Source organism: Macaca mulatta, chromosome 11, assembly GCF_049350105.2.
Source record: "Macaca mulatta isolate MMU2019108-1 chromosome 11, T2T-MMU8v2.0, whole genome shotgun sequence".
Lineage (NCBI taxonomy): Eukaryota > Metazoa > Chordata > Mammalia > Primates > Cercopithecidae > Macaca > Macaca mulatta.
In genome coordinates this window covers 58,418,509-58,440,754 of record NC_133416.1, presented here as the reverse complement: position 1 = coordinate 58,440,754, position 22,246 = coordinate 58,418,509, and the positions used below count along the sequence as shown (strand labels likewise).

The following is a 22,246-nucleotide window of genomic DNA, read 5'->3' as shown; positions in this document are numbered from 1 at the left end:
GAATCTTCGCCGCCCTGTCTGCTCCAGGACAGGCTGTCGGCATGTTCTCGTGTTCGTTTCTTTTTCTCACGTACAGGAAGGGGTTATGTTTTCCGTGTACGCAACAGCTGGCACTGAAACTGACATACCTGCAGTCCCCATGGAGTGCTTGTGGCCCTGCCCTTTTTTAGCACCTGTTACAGGTGACCTGTATGGTACCCCTATTTTTCTCTATGTATGGCTTTGCTTTCTAACTTCATTACCCATAAGGGCAAAGATGGCATCCTTTAGGGCAGCGATTAAGTGTCTTTCTTTTCTTTTCTTTTCTTTTTTTTTTTTTTTTTTTGAGACAGAGTCTCGCTCTTGCCCAGGCTAGGGTGCAGCGGCGCGATCTCACCACAACCTCCGCCTCCTGGATTCAAGCAATTCTCCTGCCTCAGCTTCCTGAGTAGCTGGGACTACAGGCGCACGCCACCATGCCCGGCTAATTTTTGTATTTTAGTAGGGGTTTCACTATGTTGGCCAGGCTGGTTTTCTTTCTTTCTAAAAAATACATATATACATATATTTTATTCTTTTATTTATTTATTTTATTATTATTTTTTTAGATGGAGTGTTGCTCTGTCGCCCAGGCAGGAGTGCAGTGGTGTGATCTCGGTTCACTGCAACCTCTGCCTCCTGGGTTCAAGCGATTCTCCTGCCTCAGCCTCCCAAGTAGCTGGGAGTACAGGTGCGTGCTATTCATTTTTTAATACAGAGATGGGGTCTCGCTGTGTTGGCCCGGCTGGTCTTGAATTCCCGGCCTCAAGCGATAGTTCCACCTCCATTGTCCAATGATTAAAGGGTTAACTCTTAGGACCCAGGAACTCTCCTGGGCCTACCTCCTGCTCATGTAAGCTGCCCTCGGATTGGTCAGAGCCTACTTTGCAGGTCGTTGGGTATTTTGCTTGTCACAGGGACCTGGGCATTGGGAAAACCAGGGCAGAGCCAAATGAAATGACCAACAAAAACGAAAAGAGTTGCAGGCTAATGCTTTCTGTGGCAGGTGGAATTAAGAAGTAAATGGTGGCTGGGTGCAACAGCTCACACTTGTAATCCCAACACTTTGGGTCGCTTAGGCAGGAGGATCGCTTGAGCTGGGAGTTCAGAACCAGCCTAGGCAACATAGTGAGACTTCGTCTCTACAAAAAAAAGTAGTAGTAACTAGCTACTTTCTTGGACGGGATCGAGCTTTGACATTTTCTTCATTCTTGTAGATTCCCCAATGAGATGAAAATGTTTATTTGGTCATTTATCAAACATTCTTTCTTGCATTAATTTAACAAATTTTTTTGAGCACCTGTTATGTGCCAGGTCCTGTGACAGGCACTAGGGAAATCATAATGAAGAGACCGGCATAATCCCTACTCTTATGGAATTTATGGTCTACCTAATGGGAGAGACAGAAGAGTGAACACATAACAGTATGATTAGTGCTGACATAAAGACAGCATAGGTGTTAGGAGAACGCGTAGGTGAGGCACCTCCTCTATTCTGATAGTCAGGGAAGGTTTCCTGATGCAAGTGATGTTTGAGATGAAATCTGAAGGGTGAGAACAAGTTAAGCCAGTGAAGAGGGTTCCTGGAAGAGGGAACTGCTTATGCAAAGGCCTACAGGTGAGAAGGCTTAGAGAGGGGTAGGGCGTGAAACAGTTTGGTGTAGCCAGAGCATACTGGTAAGGGAACTGATAAGATCTGACGCTGAAGAGCCAGGCATGGTGAATAATGCCTGTAATCCCAGCGCTTTGGGAGGCCAAAGCGGGCAGATAACTTGAGGTCTGGAGTTCGAGACCAGCCTGGCCAACATGGTGAAACCTTGTCTCTACTAAAAACACAAAAATCAGCCTGGCATGGTGGTGCGTGCCTGTAATCCCAGCTACTTGGGAGGCTGAGGCAGGAGAATCGCATGAACCCAGGAGGCGGAGGTTGCAGTGAGCCAAGATCCCGCCATTGCACTCCAACCTGGGCGACAGAGCGAGATTCAGTTTCAAAACAAACAAACAATACAACAACAACAACAACAAAAAACAGATGACGCTGAAGAACTGTGAGCCCAACCTTGCGGGGATGCCTTAGAGCCCATGTGAGATCCCACATGAAGATACTGGATTCTGTGTTAAGGGCACAAGTTAGTCACTGAAGAATGTTAAGCAGGAAAGTGATATGATCTTGTTTTTGTTTGTTTATTTGTTTGACTGGGAGAGGGTCTTGCTCTGTCACCCAAGCTGGAGTGCAGTGGTGCAATCACAGCTCACTACAACCTTGAATTCCTGGTCTCAGTTCATCCTCTCACCTCAGTCTCCCTAGTAGCTGGGACAGTCGGTGCTTGCCACCATGCCTGGCTAATTTTAATTTTTTTGTAGAGACAGAGTCTCACTTTGTTGCCTAGAGTGCTCCTGGCTGTGTTTTTATTTTAGAAAAATGCTTCTGGGCTGGGCACAGTGGCTCACGCCTGTAATCCCAACAATTTGGGAGGCCAAGGCGGGAGGATTGCTTGAGCCCAAGAGTTCAAGACCAGCCTATGCAATGTGGTGAAACCCCATCTCTGCAAGAAATTTCTAAAAAATTATCCAGGCATAGAGGCACGCACCTGTGATCCCAGCTACTCAAGGAGTTGAGATGGGAGGACTGCTTGAGCCCGGGAGGTCGAGGCTGCAGTGAGTCGTGGTCGCACCACTGTACTCTCCAGCCTCGGTGACAGAGGCTACTCAAAAAAATAAAAGTAAAGGAAAAATCCCTCTGATGGCTAAAGAATATAGAATAGGTTAGAGAAGGGGCAAGAGTGGAGGTATGTCTGAGATACCAGTTAGAATCAAATTTAGTCATTTAGGGGTGATGATGGCAGACTGGCCTAGTGAAGAGGCAGTACAGTACAGAGAAATGGGGGGATTCTAGAAATATTCAGGAAGCAGAAACAACTGGACTAGTTCCAGGACTAATGTCAGGGACAAAAACTACAAAGTCAAAACTCCATATAGTCAAATGACAAATTGGAAAAGTGTATTTGCAATTTACATCACAAAGGGCTAATCTTCCTGCATGTAAAGAACTCTTAGACATCAGTAAGAATATGATCAACCATTAGAAAAAAATAGCAAATGACATTTACAGACAGACAGTTCACAGAAAAGGAAAAACAAATGACTCCCTAACACATGAAATGATGTTCAGCCTGGGTCATAATCAGAAGGCAAATTAAACCCTGCAGATGTCATTATCAGATTGGCGAAAATCCAAACATTTGCTAACATTACTCTATTTGCAGGGCTGTGGATAAGCAGGCATTCTAATTTATTGGTGATGGGGGTGAAAATTGGTACAAATCCTATAAGGTTAATTTGGCAATATCCATCAAACTTGCAAACAAACCACTAATGGGAGTGATTCTACAGATACATTTGCACTCACGAGAAACGTATGTATACGGCTATTCATTGCAGCTTTTCTGTAACAGCAAAAGATTTATAAATAACCCATATTTCTATCAATAGGAAACAGGCAAAGTAAATCTTGATACATCCATACAATAAAATACTATGTGGCTGCAACAGAGAATGAGAAAGTACTCCAAAGTGTTCTTTAAATAAAAAGGGGAAACATTCAAAACCATATACTTAATATGATACATTTTATTTATTTATTTTATTTTATTTTTTATTTTATTTTGAGACAGAGTCACACTCTGTCACCTAGGCTGGAATGCGGTGGCATGATCTTGGCTCACTGCAACCTCCGCCTCCCAGGTTCAAGCGATTCTTGTGCCTCAACCTCCCAAGTAGCTGGGATTACAGGTGTGCACCACCATGCCTGGCTAATTTTTGTATCTCCAGTACAGTCGGGGTTTTGCCATGTTGGTCAGGCTGGTCTCGAACTCCTGGCCTCAAGAGATCTGCCCGCCTTGGCCTCCCAAAGTGCTGGGATTACAGGTGTGAGCCACTGTACCTGGCCAATATGATACTTTTTATGTCAAAGAGTAGGAAAACCAAGAATATTCATTAGAATTTGAGTAACGAAATTCTGGAAGGATACACAAAATACCTGTAAAAGTGGTTACATAAAGGGGAGAGAGAGTGGAGGATGTGAAACAAAGGTGGAAGTGACTTTTTACTATATACTTTTTAGATGTTTAAAAATATTTGAACCTATAATCCCAGCACTTTGGGAGGCCAAGGCAGGAGGATCACTTGAGGCCAGGATTTCGAGACCAGCCTGGACAACATAATGACACCCCATCTCTACACACACAAAAACACATCAATTAACCTGGCGTGGTGGCACATACCTATAGTCCCAACTACTTGGAAGGCTGAGGTGGGCGGATCACTTGAGTCCAAGAGTTCGAGGCTGCAGTGAGGATAATGGCACCATGGTACTCCCGCCTGGATGACAGCAAGATCCTATCTCAAAAAAAAAATTGAGGATGGGCACGGTGGCTCACGCCTATAATTCCAGCACTTTGGGAGACCGAGGCAGGTGGATCACCTGAGGTCAGGAGTTCGAGATCAACCTAGCCAAAATGGCGAAACCTCGTCTCTACTAAAAATACAAAAATTAGCCAGGTGTGGTGGTGCGTGCCTGTAATCCCAGCTACTTGGGAGGCCAAGTCAGAAGAATCGTTTGAACCTGGAAGACAGAGGTTGCAATGAGCCGAGATTGAGCCACTGCATTATAGCCTGGACGACAAGAGCAGAAAAAAAAAAAAAAAAATTGAACCATGTGAATGCTTACCTAGTCAAAAAATTAAAACAATGTTGGCTTCCCTATTCAATGGCTAATATTAACACTGGATGAGGTGCAGTGGCTCATACCTGTAATCCCAGCACTTTGGGAAGATCACTTGAACTCAGGAGTTCAAGACTAGCCTGGGCAACGTGGTGAGACCCCACCTCTGTTTAAATTTTAAAAAACAAAAATAAATAAAAGAAGACTGACCACATCAAGTGTTGGAGAGGATGTGGAGGAACTGGAATTCTCACACACTTCTGGTTAAAATCTTAAATGGTGCAACCTCTGTCAGGGCAAACTACTGGTCATAATGAAAAAAGAAAGAATAAAATGGTGCAACCACTTTGGAAAACAGTTTGACAGGGTCTTTAAAAGTTAAACATCCATATACCATATTATCTAGCCATTCCACTCCTAGGTATTTACCCAAGAGAAGTGAAAGCACGTGGGTACACAAGGACTTATACATGGATATTTATAACAGCTTTATTTGTCATATCCAAAAATCAGAAGCAATGAAAATTTCTACCAACAGGTAAATGGATAAACAAATTTAATGCCATACAGTAGAAGGGAATAAAGTACGGATCCACAAAACAACATAGATAATCCATGCTCAGTAAAGGAAGCAGATTTTTAAAATAATACATACTATAGAATTTTTTTTTTTTTTTTTTAGATACAGGGTCTTGCTGTATTGCCCAGGCTGGACTGCATAGGCATGGTCATATTTCATTGCAGTCTTGAACTGGCCTGAAGCAATCCTCCCACCTCAGCCTCTCAAGTAGCTAGAACTACAGGCATGCACTACTGTGCCCCTTGGATTCCATTTATATAAAATTCTAGGAATACAAACTATAATGATAAAAAGCAGATCAATGGTTGCTGTGAAGGGAAGCGGAAGGGGAAGGAGGGAGATTGCAAATGGAATATAGGAAAGTTCTGGGACTGATGAATATATACTCATTGCCTTGATTGCAGTGATGGTTTCATGGGTGTACTTTTTTTTTTTTTTTTTTTTTAGATAGAGTCTCGCTTTGTTGCCCAGGCTGGAGTACAGTGGCGCAATCTCAGCTCACTGCAACCTCTGCCTCCCAGATTCAAGCGATTCTTCTGCCTGCCTCAGCCTCCTGAGTAGCTGGGACTACAGGTGCCCGCCACCATGCCCAGCTAATTTTTTGTATTTTTTAGTAGAGATGGGGTCTCACCGTGTTAGCCAGGATGGTCTCAATCTCCTGACCTCGTGATCCACCCGCCTCGGCCTCCCAAAGTGCTGGGATTACTGGCGTGAGCCACTGTGCCCGGCTGGCCCGGTGTATATTTTAAACATGAGCAGTTTATTTTATGTCAACTATACCTCAATAAGGCTGTTTTTAAAAAAAATAATAACGTTGGGATGAGGAAAAGGGAAAAGCCAAGGATGATGGCTAATGAATTTTTTTTTTTTTTTTTTTGAGAGGGAGTCTCTCTCTGTCACCCAGGCTGGAGTGCACAGACATGATCTCTGCCCACTGCAACCTCCACCTCCCAGGTTCAAGTGATTCTCCTGCCTCAGCCTCCCGAGTAGCTGGGACTACAGGTGCCACCACAGTACCAGTTAATTTTTGTATTTTTAGTAGAGACAGGGTTTCACCATGTTGGTCAGACTGGCTTCAACTCCTGACCTCAAGTGATCCGCCCACCTTGATCTTCCACATTTTTGGGATTACACGTGTGAGCCACTGTGCCCAGGCTGTATTTATTTCTTTACTTTTTTGAGCCACTGTCACCCAGGCTGGAATGCAGTGACACGATCATGGTTCATTGCAGCCTTGCTCTCAGAAGCTCAGGCCATCCTTCTGCCTCAGTCTCCCGAGTAGCTGGGATTACAGGTGCGTACCACCATGCCCAGCTCATTTTTGTATTTTTTGTAGAGATGGGGTGTTGCCATGTTGCTCAGGCTGACCTCAAACTCCTGGGCTAAGGGATTAGCCTGCCTCAGCCTTCCAAAGTGCTGCGATTATAGGCGTGAGCCACTGTGCCCAGCTAATGAATCTTAATGTGCCTTGAGCAAGACAGATGCTAAAAGGAAAATTACAGCAGCACTTGGTAAGTGCCACACTGGAGATGGGTAAGCTGTGATGTGAAGGCTCACAGAATGATAGTGACTCTTCCTGCTGGACCTCCTAGTCCAGGGGTGTCCAATCTTTTGGTTTCCCTAAGTCACATTGGAAGAGTTGTCTTGGACCACACATAAAATACACTAACACTGATGATAGTTAATGAGCTAAAAACAAAACAAACAAATCACCAAAAAATCTCATAATGTTTTAAAAAAGTGTACAAATTTGTGTTGGGCCGCATTCAAAGCTGTCCCGGGCCACATGTTGTCTGCAAGCCAAGGGCTGGACAAGCTTACCCTAGTCCCAGTTAATTAGGTTGACTACAGTTGTTTATGTACCTTTATTCAACACCTACTATATGTTGTGCTCTTACGTAACCAGAAGGACAAAACAACCTATTTCCCAGCCCAAAGAAGGAGGTGGAGCTTTGTGAAAGAATCCAGTCACTCTTGGAAGCAACCTTTTGTTGTTTTTTTTTTGAGATGGAGTCTCTCTCTGTCACCCAGTCTGGAGTGCAGTGGTGCGATCTTGGCTCACTGCAACCTCCACCTCCTGGATTCCAGCGATTCTCCTGCCTCAGCCTCCTGAGCAGCTGGGATTACAGGTGTGTGCCACCACGCCTGGCTGAGTTTTGTATTTTTAGTAGAGATGGGGTTCACCATGTTGGCCAGGCTGGTCTTGAACTCCTGGCCTCAAGTGATCCACCCACCTTGGCCTCTCAAAGTGCTGGGATTACAGATGTGAGCCACTGTGCCCGTCCTTGTTGAAGCAACTTTTTCAAAGCTTTATCTAGTCATTGTGTAACTGAGGGAACAGCTATTATAAGATATATGGCTTAGACCCAGGCACAGTGGCTCACGCCTGTAATCCCAGCACTTTGGGAGGCTGAGGCGGGCAGATCACTTGAGGTCAGGAGTTTGAGACCAGCCTGGCCAACATGGCGAAACCCCGACTCTACCAAAAATATAAAAATTAGCCAGGTGTGGTGGCATGCACCTGTAATCCCAGCTATTTGGGAGACTGAGGCATGAGAATCACTTGAACCTGGGAGGCGGAGGCAGAGATTGCAGTGAGCAGAGATCATGCCACGCCAGTGCACTCCAGACTGTGCAACAGAGCGAAACTACATCTCAAAAAAAAAAAAAAAGTACCCTCATTTCTTATTCCTGGCAAGCCTTGTAGGAGAGGCACTAACACTGCTGTACATAATAAATGTAAACCAGTTAGCCAAGCATGGTGGCACAGGCCTGCAGTCCCAGCTACTAGGGTGGCTGGGTTAAGAGGATTGCATGAACTCAGGAGTGCAAGGCTGCAGTGAGCTATAATTGCATGACTGCACTCCAGCCTGGGTGATGAGTGAGACCCTGATTCTAAAAAAATTAAAAACTAAAAAAAGTTAAAAAGAAAAAAAAAAAAAGGTCAAGCACAGTGGCTCATATCTGTAATGTCAATATTTTAGGGGGCCGGGGCAGGAGGATTGCTTGAGGCCGGTAGTTCGAGACCAAAGGTTATCCAGAGCACTCAGAAGAGCAGAGCTTCATCTGTGTCTTAGTCTGACTGGAGGGGATCAGGACTTGGACTACCAGCCTCCCCGAGACGGTCCTGCTTGGAGGGACTATATGCCAAAGCTCATTCCCACAAGGCTGCTGTTCCACCTCCCTGTTGCACCAGGCCCCATGCACATACACACACACACACAGTCACTCACTCACTCTCAACCCTCTAGCTTTAAATCCAGAATCTAGACTGAATATAGACTGAATGGGTCAGATTTGGGGAAGTGTGTTTCTGGGGACTAGAGAGAGGCAGGGCCTGGGGCTTCCCAGGAAGGAATGGAGGGTTAAAGGAGTTCCTAGTGAGGGAAGCAGACCTGAGGACAGGGAGCCAAGGTAGACCTGACACTCCCTAATAAACATTAAACTTCTTGGCAGCTTTTTACTTCGATTATAGGGAAAGTTAAAACCAAAGTTTAGCTGGGCACGGTGGTGGGTACCTGTGGTCCCAGCTACTTGGGAGGCTGAGGCAAGAGGATCGCTTGAGCCTAGGAGGTCAAGGCTGCAGTGAGCTGCAGTTACGCCACTGCACTCCAGCCCAGGAGTTGCTTTAAGACAGCCCAGAAGGTGCTTGAGACAGCAAGACCCTGTCTCAAAACAAAACATGGCGAAACCCCATCTCTACTAAAAATAGAAAAAATTAGCCGGGTGTGGTGGCGCATGCCTGTAATCCCAGCTACTCAGGAGTCTGAGGCACGAGAACTGCTTGAACCTGGGAGTTGGAAGTTGCAGTGAGCCGAGATCGCACCACTGCACTCCAGCCCGGGCGACAGAGCGAGACTCTGTCTCAAAAAACAAAAACAAAAACCCACCAAGTTTTAATACTTTCCACTATTGTAATTCTCTTTAGTTGTCCCCCAACACTTTAGTAAAGAACAACCTCGTGCAGTTATGATGCAAAGAATTCAGACCTGTGTCCCACTGTGAATATAGGGGCCTTTCATGTAGAGGAACCACACCAGGAGTTCTAGGCTGTGACCAGCAGGCAAGTGAGTGGCCCAAGGCAGAATGGAATAGAGTGTCAAGCAGAAGACTCGAGGGAAAGGCATGAGACAAACCTTGCCTCCCATCCCACTTCTTCAAATACACTCAAGAAAAGTAACCCTTAAAATGGAGGAAAATGCTGACATCTGGATTTTATATATATTATCTCACTTAACACAAAAACCTCAAGAGTAGGCATTAGCCCCATTTTACAAATAAGGAAATGATGGCTTAAAGAGGCTGATTTGCCCAACATTATATACCAGTAAGTGACCATGCCCAGATCTTAACCTATATCTGTGGGTCTGACCTGATCACAACATCTCCCACTTTTTCCTATGGAAATGGAGGTGGCTGTAGACATTGGCAGCCATGGCAGTCCATATGCTGCCTGTCCATAGCTGGGACGTTTGTTATTCTCTATCCTACAGAACTTTGTATTGTTTAGTGCTTTGAAGCGTATATTGCTTTTGTATTCCGCAGAAATAATAAAGATATTAAAAAAGGAAAATAAAATCAGTGGTTCATAGAGAACACAATGAAATACCTGTTATTTCAGGTATCTCATTGGTGTTTTATTTCATGTGGTGGGTTTTACCATCCAGAGGACTTAGTAAGACAGAATTTAAAGAACACCGGTTGTAGGCTGGGCGTGGTGGCTCACGCCTGTAATTCCAGCACTTTGGGAGGCCAACGTTGGCAGATCACCTGAGGTGAGGAGTTGGAGACCAGCCTGGGCAACATGGTGAAATCCCGTCTCTACTGAAAATACAAAATTAGCCAAGTATGGTGGCTCATGCTTGTAATCCCAGCTACTCGGGAGGCAGAGGCAGGAGAATCCCAGCTACTCAAGAGGCTGAGACAGGAGAATCACTTGAGCCTAGGAGGTGGAGGTTGCAGTGAGCCGAGATTATACCATTGCATTCCAGCCTAGGTGACGAGAGTGAAAATCTGTCTCAAAAAAAAAAAAAAAAGAATACAGGATATGGACCAGGCATGGTGACTCACCCCTGTAATCTCAACACTTTGGGAGGCTGAGGCAAGGAGGATTGCTTCAGGCCAGGAGTTTGAGACCAGCCTACATTGAGACCAGACAATATAGCAAGACTCCGTTTCTACAAAAATAAACAAAACATGGGATGTGGAAGGAAGTTTAGGTTCCAGCCCTAGTTCTGTTTCTCATAAGCTTATCGGCATTGGACAAGTCACATAACTTGTGAGTTTCAGTTTGCTTATCTTTCTCAGTTTTCTGAGGCTGTTTTCTCATCTTGAAAAATTATTCCACAGGTATGGGGGAATCTCAACACTTTGGGAGGCCAAGACTGGCAGGTAGTTTGAGCCCAGGAGTTTGAGACCCACCAGGGCAACTTAGGAAGACCCTGCCTCTACAAAAAAATAAAAATTAGCCAGGCGTGGCGGTGTGTGCCTGAAGTTCCAGCTACTCAGGAGGCTGAGGCAGGAGGATGCAGTGAACCATGATTGTGCCACTGCATTCCAGCTTGGGTCACAGAGTAAGAAGACCCTGTCAAAAAAAGAAAAAGGAAAATTATTCCTTACAGACTTGGTGTGAGGGTCAAATAAGAAGATAATACTAAATACTTCTTAAGCCATAGAATACAACCTGTATCTTAGTTAATATAAGCAATAACTGGCTGGGCGCAGTGGCTCACACCTGTAATCCCAGCACTTGGGGAGGCCGAAGTGGGTGGATCACCTGAGGTCAGCAATGTAAGACCAGCCTGGCCAACATGGTGAAACCCCATCTCAACTAAAAATACAAAAATTAACTGGGCGTGGTGGCAGACGCCTGTAATTCCAGCTACTTGGGAGGCTGAGGCAGAATAGCTTAAACCTGGGAGATGAAGGTTGCAGTGAGCTGAGGCTATGCCACTGTACTCCAGCCTGGACGACAAGAGCGAAACTCTGTCTCAAAAAAAAAAAAAAAAGTATATATATGCAGTAACTCTACTAGATTTGCGGAAGCCGATCTTTTATTGCAAGAAAGGAGTCCCCTTGGGCACAATCTCTGTGCAAACTGGGGTCAGGGGACATTATTTGAATTAAATGAATAGTGGTTGATTCTGCCCATTTATTTCCTACTTTATGCTTGCTTTCCCTCTATCTACATATTCACTTGTCAGGAATAACATTTTTTTTTCCTGTAATATCATTTTTTGATGGAAACTTCCAGACTTGCTCAGATGAGAGAGAGAAGAGGGGGAGTACAAAAGCCTACATTTCTTCAGCATTTCAATCAACAACCTCATTTTCTTCTAACAGTTGAAGTGAACTTCTTATGAATAATGGATGATAGCCTGATGAATATGCACATGGCCTATTATGCCTGTGAGGTTTAGTAAATAATTTATGAGCTAAAATGTTCCTCACCTTGTTACTGTACAAAAATTATGAAAAAAAAACCCATATTTACCCTTTGAGGTGGTAGGGTGATCTGTCAGAGACAGTGACAGCAGCCCAGCAATACAGTTTTACATCATTGCTAAAATTAAAGTAAATAGAATAAAATATATGCATTTCAGGGCGAGAGGTGGAGTTCTATAAAAAATGGAGCATGCACAAGCATACTCCTTCTCACATATAAGTTGTCAAAAACTCTGGCTTCTCACCTTAAGATATCCTTGCATTGTTAACAGCATCAGGGATCTTCTCCTCCGTGGCCCGATCTCTTCACATGCCTTCAATATGACCAGCCCAGACTGACATCTGCTTTGTTGTTTTATGAAAATTCGCCCTTAGAAATGCATTGCTCCCTTTCCTCTCCTCACAGCTGAGAGGTTTTTTTTTCTGCTGACCAACCTGAGTCCCCTGCTGAATGCCCTAGCTTTATTGCCTTAGCAACAGGAGTAGGTGCCTTTTATCTTGGTTAGAGAAGGGGAGGCACAAGATTGACTATGGAAATAAGGAAGGTGTTTGGGACAATATACATGGATTCTGGTAACACTTGGTTGCCCTATGACAAGTTTCTGAAGACCTGGAACTGGCTCAGTTCTCATGCCAGGGAAGAGGGGACCCCAGGGATTATCTGTTAAGATTTCAGAACCTTTCTAGGTACAGGGCCCAGAAGACTCTTACTGTGAACAGAGCATCCCTTATATGCTGGGTGCTTGGAGGAGATCAGGTGAAAGAAAACATATGGCCCTGTCATTCATCCAGTAGGTAAATAATATATATTCTTAAGAAACTGAGTGAGGACTGAGTGTGGTAGCTCACACCTGTAACCCCAGAACTTTGGGAGGCTGAAGCAGGAGGATCACTTGAGTTCTGGCATTCAAGTCCAGCCTGGGCAACATAGGGAGACCTTACCTCTACAAAAAAAGTTTAAAAATTAGCAGGGCATGGTGGCATGTGTCTGTGGTCTTAGCTACTCGAGGTTGAGGTGGGAGGATCACTTGAGCCCAGGAGGTTGAGACTGCAGTAAGCCATGATCACACCCCTGCCCTCCAGCCTGGGCAACAATGCAAGACCCTGTCTGGAAAAGAAAGAGAGAGAGAAAGGAAAGAAAGAAAAGGCAAGGGAAAGAAAGGGAGGGAGGAAATGGCCCATAAATTACAAAGTGAAGTTATTGGAACAATAATGTAATTTAAAAAGTAATATTGGCTGGGCACAGTAGCTCAAGCCTGTAATCCCAGCACTTTGGGAGGCCAAGGTGGGCGGGTCACTTGAGGTCAGGAGTTCGAGACCAGCCTGGCCAACATGGTGAAACCCCCATCTCTACTAAAAATACAAAAGTTGGCCGGGCGCAATGGCTCAAGCCTGTAATCCCAGCACTTTGGGAGGCCGAGACGGGCGGATTACAAGGTCAGGAGATCGAGACCATCCTGGCTAACCCAGTGAAACCCCATCTCTACTAAAAAATACAAAAAAAAACTAGCCGGGCGAGGTGGCGGGCGCCTGTAGTCCCAGCTACTCGGGAGGCTGAGGCAGGAGAATGGCATAAACCCGGGAGGCGGAGCTTGCAGTGAGCTGAGATCCGGTCACTGCACTCCAGCCTGGGCGACAGAGCGAGACTCCGTCTCAAAAAAAAAAAAATACAAAAGTTAGCCGGGTGTGGTGGCATGTGCCTGTAATCCTAGCTATTCGGGAGGCTGAGTAATGACAATCCCTTCAATCTGGGAGGTGGAGGTTGCAGTGAGCTGAGATCCTGCCACTGCACTCCAGCCTGGGCGACAAAGTGAGACTCCATCTCAAAAAAGAAAAAAAAAAAAGTAATATTGGCTGGGCACAGTCCTTCAAGCCTGTAATCCCACCACTTAGGCAGGCTGAGGCTGGCAGATCAGTTGAGCCCAGGAGTTCAAGACCAGCCTGGGCAACATATAGCGAAACCTCATCTCTACAAAAAATACAAAAATTGGCCAGGCATGGTGGCACATACCTGTAGTCCCAGCTACTTGGGAGGCTGAGGCAGGAGGATCGCTTGAGCCCAGAAGATTGAGGCTGCAGTGAAACAAGATCACACTACTACATCCAGGCTGGGTGAAAGAGTGAGACCCTATCTCAAAAAAATAATAATAATAATATTAATTAGAACAATGTGGTATGTATTATACAGGAATCCTTCTTGGAGGAGGTAAATCTTGAGTTTGCAAAGCTAGAAGGGATCCAATTAGAAAGATTAGAGGTATATAGGGATCCAATTAGAAAGATTAGAGGTATATATGGCCAAGCCTACCTGATTTGGTATCTGCTTCCCTTTCCAACCCCATTTTGTACAATTCTCCCCACCTCTTGCTGTGTCCCAGCCTACCAGAAACCAAATGTTTGTGTCCCCTTCGAAATTCATATATTGAAATTCTGGCCCCCAGTGTGATGGTATTAGGTGGGCCCTTTGGGAGGTGATTAGGTCATGAGGGCAGAGCTTTCATGAATGGGATCAGCACCTTTATAAAAGGAACCCCAGAGAGCTTCCTAGCCTGCTTCCATCATGTGAAGATGGCTATGAACTAGGAAGCAGGCCCTCAGAAGAAATTAGTCAGCATCTTGATATTGAACTTTCCAGCCTCCAAAACTGTGAGAAATAAATTTATGTTGTTTATAAGCCATCCAGTATATAATTTTTTTTTTTTTTTTTTTTTAATAGATGGAGCCTTACTCTGTCACACAGGCTGGAGTGCAATGGCATGGTCTCAGCTTATGCAACTCCCAGTTCAAGCGATACTCCTGCCTCAGCCTCCCTAGTAGCTAGGACTACAGGCGCGTGCCACCACACCTGGCTAATTTTTGTATTTTTAGTAAAGACGGGGCCGGGTGTGGTGCTCAGACCTGTAATCCCAGCACTTTGGGAGGCCAAGGCGGGAGGATCACGAGGTCAGGAGATCAAGACCATACTGGTTAACACGGTGACACCCCCTCTCTACTAAAAAAGCAAAAAAAGGCCGGGCGCCGTGGCTCAAACCTGTAATCCCAGCACTTTGGAAGGCCGAGACGGGCGGATCACGAGGTCAGGAGATCGAGACCATCCTGGCTAACACGGTGAAACCCTGTCTCTACTAAAAAATACAAAAAACTAGCCGGGCGAGCTGGTGGGCGCCTGTAGTCCCAGCTACTCGGGAGGCTGAGGCAGGAGAATGGCGTAAACCCAGGAGGCGGAGCTTGCAGTGAGCCGAGATCCGGCCACTGCACTCCAGCCTGGGCGACAGAGCAAGACTCCGTCTCAAAAAAAAAAAAAAAAAAAAGAAAATAAACATAAATATATCAGCATGCATGGTGTTTAAGAAAACAGGAAGGTGATACGAGACAGAATAACACTGAAGTGCAGGGAAAATGTCTCTGAGGAAGGAAGCCATATATAAGGCAAGACCTGAAAGATGGGCTAAGGAGGAGGCAGAAGGAACAGCACAGGCAGAGGCAATGAGGCAGGAAAGAGCTCGGAGTTCAAGAAACTTAAACTGGATCAGTATGGCTGGGTCGTAGTCCGTTTGGGCTGCTATAACAAAATATTATAGGTTGGGTGCAGTGGCTCACACCTGTAATCCCAGCACTTTGGGAGGCCGAAGCAGATGGATCACTTGAGGTCAGGAGTTCAAAACCAGCCTGGCCAACATGGTGAAACCTCATCTCTACTAAAAATAACAAAAATTAGCCAGGCATCGTGGTGCATGCCTGTAATCCCAGCTACTCGAGAGGCTGAGAGAGGAGAATCACTTGAACCCAGGAAGTGGAGGTTGCAGCAAACTGAGGTCTTACCACGGCACTCCAGCTTGGGTGACAGAGCAAGACTCTGTCTCAAAAAAATAATAATAAAATTTTAAAATAAAAATAATGAAATATTAAGCTAGGCATGGTGACTCACACCTGTAATCCCACCACTTTGGGAGGCGGAGGCAGGCAGATCACCTGATGTCAGAAGTTTGACATCAGCCTGGCCAACATGGCGAAACCCTGTCTCTACTAAAAATACAAAAATTAGCTGGGCATGATGGCACATGCCTGTAATCCCAGCTTCTCAGGAGGCTGAGGCAGGAGAATCACTTGAACCCAGGAGGCAGACGTTGCAGTGAGTGGAGATCGCGCCACTGCACTCCATCCTGGGCTAAAGACTGAGACTCTGCCTCAAAAAAAAAAAAAAAAAAAAAAAAGCCAGGTGCGGTCTTTGGCACGCCCAGCCAAAAAAAAAAAATTGTTTTAAGTAATATACTTTTTTTTTTGTTTATTTGTTTTTTGTTTTTTTGAGACGGAGTCTCACTCTGTCACTGAGGCTGGAGTGCAGTGGCACCGTGTCGGCTCACTGTAACCTCCGTCTACTGGGTTCAAGCAATTCTCCTGCCTCAGTCTCCCAAGTAGCTGGGATTACTGGCGCCCACCACCACGCCCAGCTAGTTTTTATATTTTTAGTAGAGACGGGGTTTCACTTTGTTGGCCAGGCTGGTCTCGAACTCCTGACCTCAGGCGATACACCCACCTCGGCCTCCCAAAGTGCTGGAATTACAGGCGTGAGCCACAGCGCCCAGCCAAAAAGTAATAAACTTTCATTGCAAGAAGACTACCAATACCACATACTGGTGAGGATGTAGAACAATCAGAACTCTCTCATACATTGCTCTTTCATACAAAGATATAAATTGGTTTGAAAGCTATTTAGCAATATGGACACAAGCTAAAGATATACCCCAAACCTAGCTATTCTACTCCTCAGTATTTACCCAGAAGAAAAAAGTGCATATGTTCACCAAAATACATGTACAAGAATGCTCATAGCAGTTTTATTCCTAAGAGACCCAAACAACAACCAAATGCTCATCAATAATGGAATGGATAAATTGTGGTATAATTATGCAATGGAATACTACACTTGCAATAAAAAAAAAATACTTCTACAATCAACAACATGGATGAATCTCAAAAACATATGTTGAGGCCAGGTGTGGTGGCTGACACCTGTAATCCCAACACTTTGGGAGGCTGAGGAAGGTGGATGACTTGAGGTCAGGAGTTCGAGACAGCCTGGCCAACATGGTGAAACCCTGCCTTTACCAAAAGTATTGAAAATTAGCTGAGAGCGTGGTAGCTCATGCCTGTAATCCCAGCACTTTAGGAGGCTGAGGTGGGTGGATCATGAGGTCAGGAGTTCAAGACCAGCCTGACCAACATGGTGAAACCCCATCTCTACTAAAAATATAAAAATTAGCCGGGCATGGTGGCGTGCGCTTGTAATCCCAGCTACTTAGGAGGCTGAGGCAGGAGAATCACTCGAACCCAGGAGGTGGAGGTTGCAGTGAGCCGAGATCACGCCATTACACTCCAGCCTGGGCGACAGAACAAGACTCCGTCTCAAAAAAAAAAAATTAGCTGGGCGTGATGGCACGAACCTGCAGTCCCAGCTACTTGGGAGGCTGAGGCAGGAGAATCACTTGAACCCGGGAGGTGGAGGTTGCAGTGAGCCAAGATCACACCACTGCACTCCAGCCTGGGCGACAGAGCAAGACTCTGTCTCAAAAAAAAAAAAAAAATTTTGTTGAGTGACAGGAGCCAAACACAAAAGATTGTATACTGTCTGATTCCATTTATGAGAAGTTCAAGAATCAGCTCAAGTAATCCATGGTGACAGAAATCAGAATAATGGTTACTTTGGGAATTTATGGACTGTGAAGGAACATAAGGGAATCCTCTCAGGTCTTGGAAAGGCTCTGTATCTTGTTTTGGGTGGGGATTACATGGATATATATATGTGTGTGTGTGTGTACATGTATATATGTATATATACATACATGCACATATGTGTATGTGTGTATATATACAGGTGTATATACATATATACACACATGTACATATATACATGTAAAAATCTATCAAGGTATACACATTCTGTGTACATGTTATGCCCCAATAAACAAACAAAAAGTAATATATGCTCATCAAATATTTAAGTAATACAGAAGTGTTTACAATATAAAGAAAACCATGATTAACATTTTTTTTTTTTTTTTTTTTTTGAGACGGAGTCTCGCTGTGTCGCCCAGGCTGGAGTGCAGTGGCCGGATCTCAGCTCACTGCAAGCTCTGCCTCCCGGGTTTTTACGCCATTCTCCTGCCTCAGCCTCCCGAGTAGCCGGGACTACAGGCGCCCGCCACCTCGCCCGGCTAGTTTTTTGTATTTTTTAGTAGAGACGGGGTTTCACCGTGTTAGCCAGGATGGTCTCGAACTCCTGACCTCGTGATCCGCCCGTCTCGGCCTCCCAAAGTGCTGGGATTACAGGCTTGAGCCACCGCGCCCGGCCAACATTTTTATGTATGTCTCCCTGAACTCTTCTGATCACATCCATATTTCTTTCTTCAAACTGTCACTGATATCCATGCTATCCAAAACCTTTGATCTATCTATGTGTAGCACCAAACCAAGTGACATAAATTAAAAGGTTCAACCTTCATGTGATAAAGTTCAGCAGCAATACTGAGCCCCTTGTTCACATAAAGAGTAGTGGGAAATACAAACATGAGTAAGTCACAACCAGTGCTCTCAAAGAATTCACAGTCCAGGGAGACTACAGGGACTACAGACCAAACAAAAATCCCAAGAACTGTAATATCATGCCACGTAGTAGAGTTTCACAGGTGTAATACCAAGCCACGCAGGAGAGTTTCACAGGGCCATTAAAACGAGTTCAAACTATTGTACAAGGAATGACACCTTACAGTTGTATAGAGCTTGCAGCTTTCAGTTTTTTCACATATTCTGACTCCTAATACATTGGTTTCACGTATTCTGACTCCTAATACATTGGTTACTCATAAATCCGCCGCCAGCAGTGCCTGCTCACTTCCAGATGGAAACAGCAAGCTAATACAAGCCTGGTCCACTGGCCAGGTTAACGAGGAGGCCGGGCCATTCAATGCCCTTCCACCAGGAGGCCTTACGGAGCAGTCCCGGGGAGGACTGAGGCCTCCAATTGCATTCTCACACTGCCTCTAACCCATCTACCTCAGACCACCAAATACGGGGTGGATGGGAAGGGGTGCCTAGGGTGACAGCAGGTGGCCTCAGTATTCGGATCCACATTCACTGGATTTACAGAGCCTCCTTCCTTCCCAGTTTTTCTCCCTTCATTCCCACGCTTCCACTTTGGTCTTCCAACTTTTTCCTCTTTCATTTGTCCACCACTTCTCCAATCTGCTTTCCCTCAGTCCCCCACATCCATCCCTTTTCTGGTCCCCTCTCTACCTTTAGAAGCTGCTAGAGGTTTTTCACCATTCCACTGAACTTTGTCTTTCTGTTCACATTTCCTTGTCTACTTGGACAACAAGGCCGGAGAGCTGCTTTTAGACAACACAGCCCACGGCCGCCACCGGGTGAGGGACCTGGGACCCTTCGCTGCTTTGGCGCTGGGGCACAGCTGTTCAGAGGTTCTCCACGTTGGCCGAGCGATGTGGAGTTCCCCCGCCTTTCTAGGGAGGGAGGGAGGGATAGACATAAACTTGACTTTCAACATTGAGGACAGTTGACTACCTAGAGGAAAGGCGGTGGCCGGGAGTCACCGCCCCAACCCTCGGCTGAAGGCCATGTGGCATGGAGGGTCCCCAGTCCGGACTCCAGCTCTTACTCAGGCACCTTCCGAAATGAAACCACCTCCGCGGCACCTTGGAGGGGCTGAGTAACCAGATCCACTGACCGTCCATCCCTGTCCCAGGAGAGAGAGCCTCCGGGACCTCCCGCTTGGCGAGGGCCCGAGGGTCCCCTCCCCACCCCCACCCCTCGCTCCCGGCTCCCCGGCTCCCCTCCCTTCCCTGACCGCCAGCCCAGCCCGCCGCCCCCGGCGGCTGGCGCGGGCGGTGCAGCATGCGGCAAAGCTCTTTGCATAAATTATGCTCATGACGCAGCAGCTAAAAAAATCCAAGTAGCAGAAGGAGGGAAAAAAGGGGGGGAGGGAAAAGGGGGGGGTCGTTGAAGGGGGGGACGAAGAAAAATATATACCTGACCGCCCCCCAACCCAGCTTCCCCTTCCCGCTTCCCGGCCTTCCCCACTCCGCCCGGCGTAGCCCGTGGAGCGCCCTTCGGCTCTGCCCAGCCCAGGCTGGGGGCCCGGGGGCGGCGGCGGGTCCCGACCAGCTCCCGGGCCGAGCCGAGCCCAGCCAAGCCGCACTGGCTTCTTTGTCTGCGGGCGGCGGCCGCCGTGGCCCCGGCCCCGGCCACCTGGCCCGGGCTGTGAGATGAATCTCTAATCGGTGGCCGCCGGTCACCCGCGGCGAAGGCGGCTCGGGCTCGGGCTCCGGTAAGTAGCGGGGTCCGGGGCGGGGAGGGGTTTGCACGGAGGGGGAGGGGGCCGGGCAGGGGAGGTTTCGGGTTTGGTTAATATGCAATGCCCGTAATTAGCATAATTTATATATTTATGATAAAGAGAAAAAAAGCCGCGGGGCCGAGGCGGCGGGATGCGGGGCCGGGCCGGCGGGGAGCTGCGGGAACGGGACAGCTCGCGGTTGCCCACCTGGGGCCGGACACCCGGGGGCCGCGCCCTCGTTCGCCCGCGGGCCGCCCTGGACCTGGAGCGGAGGGGGCGGCCGCCAGGTGGACCCGGTGGGGAACCCCAACCTGGCCCCTCCTCGTTTCTGCCCCTGGAAGCCCTTGTGGGGTACGGACCACAGGGGACGCTCTGTACACAGACCCAGTGGCGACCAGGAGCGGATCCTTGCCCCGCTGGAGAACACGGACGCCTGGGTTCCTGGCGGTTAGGGCCAGCTGGAGCGGCCAGGGCGACCTGTCACAGTTCTCCCGAATGAACAAACTCCGGGACGACCGGTGGGACTCGGGGGTAGGGACCCAGGCGTTGCTGGAAGGGTGGGGCAGTGATGGGAGAGCCACCTTCTAGCAGAGCATGAGCACTTCATAAATATTTAATAACGATATTATTATTAATAAATAGTCATAATAATGGTCCCGATGCATTCTCCCTCGGCAAGCTCACCTGGCAAGGCCAAGGGAGCTCCCAGCATACCCTCTAACCTCCACTTTCGCGGCAGAATACCCTACTCAGCCCGATTGGAAGCCTAAAACCTTCACAGAATAGTCTCTGCTGCTGGGCAGGGGGCAATCAGAAGAGTTCAGGACGCGTTCCTGGGCCAAAGAAAAGAGGCTCTTTGCAGAGATTTTTAACCTCGTTTGCCCTTCCCCAATTCCTTGTTCCAAAAGCAGAGGGCTGGTCTTCAATTGTTCATATACATGTATCCCATGCCCCTTATTTAGCAGTCTAAGACAGCCACCACTGACTGGCAGAGGCCTTCTGAGGTATAATTCCATATATTCCACTTTCATTCAAGTCCTGGTCCTCAAAGTGATGCTTCTGTGACCAGGTACTCCGCTTATCTGCTGTAGAACTTCATTTCTTCATTAGTTCAACAGAAATACCCACTCAGTGCCATGCTCTGAACAATTCAGACGAAGCTTCTAGCATGGAGTTCTTATTTTGGGGGTGGACAAGTAGATGCTAAACATGAAAACTAACAAGGTAATACCATAGGGTGATTGTGTGTCAGTGTGTGTCTATGTAGCCATTTCTTCTGTTTTGTTCCTGGACGTACTACCTGGCAGTTAAGAAAAATGAGTCAGAAAAAATTTGCTCATGTGAGGTTTCTCTGCGTTTTGAAGGAACTTGGGATAAGCTCATATTCTTGTCCCCAAGATTTACTCACTATAAAATTATCAGAATAATCTTTTACATTTTCTTTTTTTTTTTTTTTTTGAGACAGAGTCTAGCTGATTTTTTTGTATTTTAGTAGAGGTGGGGTTTCACCGTGTTGCCCAGCCTGGTCTTGAACTCTTTAGCTCAGGTGATACACCTGTCTTGGCCTCCCAAAGTGCTGGGATCACAGGCGTGAGCCACCGTGCCTGGCTATCTTTTACATTTTTAAAATGCTTTATAATTTAAAACATTTTTGGCCGGGCACGGTGGCTCACGCCTGTAATCCCAGCACTTTGGGAGGCTGAGGCAAGCAGATCACAAGGTCAGGAGATCGACACCATCCTGGCTAACATGGTGAAACCCCGTCTCTACTAAAAATACAAAAAACTTAGCCAGATGTGGTGGCAGGTGCCTGTAGTCCCAGCTACTCGGGAGGCTGAGGCAGGAGAATGGCGTGACCCCGGGAGGCGGAGCTTGCAGTGAGCCGAGATGGTGCCACTGCACTCCAGCCTGGGTGACAGAGCGAGACTCCATCTCAAAAAAAAACAAAAACAAACAAACAAACAAAAAACATTTTTATATGCATGCTTTACTTCAGTTCAAAATAATAGCAGTGATAATAACAAACACATATATAGTGTTTGTTTCATGCTAGGCCCTATTTTAAGTGCCTTCCATAAATGTTATCAATTTAATCCTCACAATAACCCATGAGGTGGTTACTATAATTTGGTTCC

At 46.6% G+C, this 22,246-nt stretch overlaps 1 protein-coding gene and 1 long non-coding RNA gene across 9 annotated transcripts in view; one reads left to right on the top strand and one right to left on the bottom strand.

Annotated features, from left to right (window-relative positions):
* Positions 1-740: 740 nt before the first annotated feature.
* Positions 741-5,535, bottom strand: LOC144332916 (uncharacterized). Its single transcript, XR_013401122.1, has 2 exons — positions 4,610-5,535; positions 741-2,623 (listed from the first exon to the last, which is right to left on the bottom strand). It is a non-coding gene; the product is annotated as an uncharacterized LOC144332916 (long non-coding RNA).
* Positions 5,536-19,689: 14,154 nt separating this feature from the next.
* Positions 19,690-22,246, top strand: part of POU6F1 (POU class 6 homeobox 1) — a 32,469-nt gene continuing 29,912 nt past the window's right edge. For all 8 annotated transcript variants that reach the window (XM_077954291.1, XM_015151735.3, XM_015151732.3 and 5 more), the window contains exon 1: positions 19,690-20,105. The gene's annotated coding sequence lies outside the window, so the exon portion shown is untranslated. The remainder of the gene's footprint in view (positions 20,106-22,246) is intronic.